Source organism: Octodon degus, unplaced genomic scaffold, assembly GCF_000260255.1.
Source record: "Octodon degus isolate 3935 unplaced genomic scaffold, OctDeg1.0 scaffold00289, whole genome shotgun sequence".
In the NCBI taxonomy this organism is placed as follows: Eukaryota; Metazoa; Chordata; class Mammalia; order Rodentia; family Octodontidae; genus Octodon; species Octodon degus.
In genome coordinates, this window is record NW_004524865.1 from 898,938 (window position 1) to 902,862 (window position 3,925).

The window sequence follows — 3,925 nt, forward strand, 5'->3', positions numbered from 1 at the left end:
TCTAATGAAAATGCAGATACAACTTACCAGAATCTGTGGGATACAGTGAAAGCTGACTTAAGAGAGAAATTTATGGTGATAAATTCTCACATTGGGAAAACAGAACAAGCCCAAATAAATAACCTTATGCTGCACCTCAAACTCCTAGAAAAAGAAAAGCAAGTCAAGTCAAAGGTCAAAGAAGACAGAAAATTAAATCAGAGTAGAAATAAATTCAATGGAGATGAAGTAAACAATACAAAGAATTAATGAGTCAGAGAGTTGGTTCTTTGCAAGCATAAATAAGATTGATAAACCGCTAAGCAACCTCATTTAAAAAAGAAAGAAAAAATTCAAATTCATGTAATGAGGAATGAAAGAAGTGAAGTCACTACCGACCCTATAGAAACCCAGGTGATTATCAATACCTATTTTGAAAAATCTTTATTCTCACAGAATGGAAAATACATATTCTTAGATACATATGAACTATCAAAGATAAATCAAGGAGATATAAAATCTTGAAATGTAATCAAAACCTGCCAATAGACAAAAGCTCAGATCATGATGGATTTACAACTGAATTCTATATGAAATTTAGTGATGACTAATGTCAACTCTTGTCAAACTCTTCAATGAAATTGAAAGGAAAACAATTCTCTCAAACTCATTGCAGGAGGCAACCATTGCTCTGATACCAGAACCAGAGAAGGATCAAACCAAAAAAGATTTGCAGGCCAATGTCCCTAATGAACATAGATACAAAAATCCTCAATAAAATGCTAGCAAACAGAATGCCACAGATCATCAAGAAGATTATACATCACAACCAAGTAGGATTCATCTCAAGAGTGCAAGTATAGTTTAGTATATGCAAAACCATAAATGTAATACACCGCATCAATAGAAGCAAAGACTAAAATCACATGACCATCTCAATAAATGTAGAAGAAGCTTTTGACAAAGTCCAACACTCATTCATGATAAAAGTACTACAGAACATCAGAATAGATGGTCTTTATCACAATCTGATAAAAGCCATCCACAACAAACAAACAGCCAATAGCATACTTAGTGAACAAAATCAAAAGCCTTCACTTTAAGCCTGGAATCAGGACAAAGACACTGTTATGACTCCTGTTCAGTATAGTTCTGGAAACATGATACAGAGAAATTAGACAAGAGAAAGAAATAAAAGGAATAATGATTGGAAAGGAAGAAATCATCACAAAGATTAGAGCAGAAATTAATTCAGTTGAGACGAAGAAAACAGTTCAAAGATTAATGAAGCAAAAAGCTGGTTCTTTGAAAGATTAAATAAAAGTGATAAGCCCCTAGCTAACCTCATCAAAAAGAGGAAAGAAAAAATTCAAATACAAGAAATAGGGAATGAAAAGGGTGTAATTACCACAGACCCAGTGGAAATTCAGAGGATTATCAATAGCTACTTTGAGAATCTTTACTCTCACAGAATAGAAGACACAGAAAGAATGGACAGATTCCTGTAAAGGTACAAATTACCACAACTGAATCGACAAGATATAACCACTGTCAATAGCCCAATAACAGCCAATGAAATACAAGATGTAATAAAAAACCTACCGACAAAGAAAAGACCAGGTCTGGATGGATTCACAGCTGAATTCTACAAGAAATTCACAGAATATGTAGTCCTTATACTCCTCAAACTCTTCCATGAAATTGAAAAGGAAGCAATCCTCCTAAAATCATTCCTGGAGGCAAGTATTATACTGATAACAAAACTAGGGACAGATGCACCTAAGAAAGGGAACTACAGGCCAATCTCCCTCATGAACATAGATGCCAAAATCCTCAATAAAATCGTAGCAAATAGAATACAGCAAATCATCAAGAAGATCATATACCATAACCAGGTAGGATTCATCCCAGGGATACAAGGATGGTTTGATATTTGAAAATCTATAAATGTAATACATTATATCAATAGAGTCAAAATTAAAAACCACATGATCATCTCAATTGATGCAGAAAAGGCTTTTGACAAAGTCCAACACTCATTCATGTTCAAAATCCACAGAAAATTGGAATAGATGGCCTCTACTTCAATTTGGTAAAAGCCATTTATGAAAACCTAATGGCTAACACAATTCTAAATGGGGAAAAACTGAAATCTTTTACTCTTAGATCTGGTACAAGACAAAGATTTACTCTATCACCACTCCTATTCAATATAGTTCTGGAATAATTAGCTACAGCCATTACACAAGAGAAACAAATAAAAGGAATAAGAATAGGTAAAGAAGAAGTTCAATTATCATTATTTTCAGATGACATGATAGTTTACCTGGAAGACCCAAAAACTTCACCAAGAAGCTACTAGAATTAATACAAAAATTCAGTAGCATAGCAGGTTTTAAGTCAATACCCAAAAGTCAATAGCAGTCCTCTACACAGATTACAAACACACTGAGAAGGAAATTATAGAAACAATACCTTTTATAATAGCACCGAGGCAAATAAAATATCTTGGAATTAATCGAAATAAAGAGGGTAACGATCTTCTCAAGGAAAATTACAGTACTCTTAAAAAAGAGATTGTAGAGGATTTCAGAAAATGGAAAGATATTCCATGCTCCTGGATAGGAAGAACCAACATTGTGAAGATGGCCATACTCCCAAAATTGCTGTACAGATTTAATGCAATCCCTATCAAACTACTGCCAACATACCCCACAGAGCTAAATAAATCATTCCTAAAATTTATTTGGAACCTGAAAAGACCTAGAATAACAAAGGCAATCCTGGGCAATAAGGACAAGGCAGGAGGCATTACAATTCCTGACTTGAAATTATACTACAAGGCTACTGTGATAAAATCAGCATGGTACTGGCAACAAAACAGACCTGAGGATCAATAGAACAGAATAGAAGACGCTGAAGCCCCTACAAATACACTCAACCACCTTATTTTTGACAAAGGGGTGAAACATACTTGCTGGAAGAAAGATAGCCTCTTTAACAAATGGTGCTGGAAAAACTGGCTCTCTACATGCCGAAAACTAAAATTTGGCCCAGGTCTATCACCATGCACTAAACTAAAGTCAAAATGGATTAAAGATCTAAACATTAAAGTAGAGACACTAAATCTCCTGGAAGAGAAAGTAGGAGGAACTGTTGGAGACACAGGGGTAAGCAAAGACTTCATGAACAAAAATCAAATCGCACGGGTAACACTTGAAAGAATTAACAACTGAACCCTGCTCTTACTGAGAAGTTTTTTCATGTCAAAAGAAATTACCAACAAAGTGAAAAGACAACCCACGAATTTGGAAATATTATGACAAATATGTACTCAGACAAAGGTCTGCTCTCTAGAATTTATAAAGAACTAAAAAACACTAGGGCCCCAAAATTTAAAGACCCAGTCCATAAATGGGCTTCTGAGGTGAACACACACTTCTCAGAGGATGAAATTAAAGAATTGAACAAATATATGAAAAAATGCTCCACATCACTAGCCATCCACGAAATGCAAATTAAAACAACATTGAGATATCATCTCACCCCCGAAAGAATGGCTATCATAAAGAAATCACCCAACAACAAATGTTGGAGAGGCTGTGGGGAAAAAGGAACCCTTCTCCACCACTAATGGGAATGTAGACTGGTACAACTGTTATGGAAATCAGTGTGGAGACTCCTTAGAAAACTTGGACTGGAAATCCCATTTAAACCAGCTATTCCTATACTGGAAATTTTCTTGGAGGATCTGAAAACATCATATAATAGTGATATATGTGTGCCTATGTTTATAGCAGCACAATTTGAGATAGCCAAATCTTGGAAACAACCAAGATGCCCATCAGCTGAGGAATGGATGAAAAGGATGTGGTATTTTTATACAATGGAGTATTACTCAGCTATAAAGAATGATAAACTAGAAGCCTTTATATTGAAGTGGATG